Consider the following 335-nt stretch of genomic DNA (forward strand, 5'->3'; position numbering starts at 1 on the left):
TTGTCAACACACGTAAGAGGAGGCGTGCACACTTTCTTCCTGTCTCCCTTTCATCCACGCGACGCAGAAACATACGTCATGCATATTTTCGAAGACAGAGGAAGATACACGCGGAGGACGCCGACCTGCGCATAGTCGTCCCAGCGAGTTTCCTCAAAGATTCGAATAAGGAATCACTGAAGGAACTGACGAAGGAGGTCCGGACGAGGGGCGCAGAGGCAGCTCCTTCAAGAGAATGCAGGAGGACGCTGGGAGAAGGTAAGTGGAGCAGGACTCATAGCACACGACGGAAAATAAATTGCTTTTGATGTGCCAAGAGGAATTTTACGGCGGGC

This window comes from Penaeus monodon, chromosome 22, assembly GCF_015228065.2.
Source record: "Penaeus monodon isolate SGIC_2016 chromosome 22, NSTDA_Pmon_1, whole genome shotgun sequence".
NCBI lineage: Eukaryota > Metazoa > Arthropoda > Malacostraca > Decapoda > Penaeidae > Penaeus > Penaeus monodon.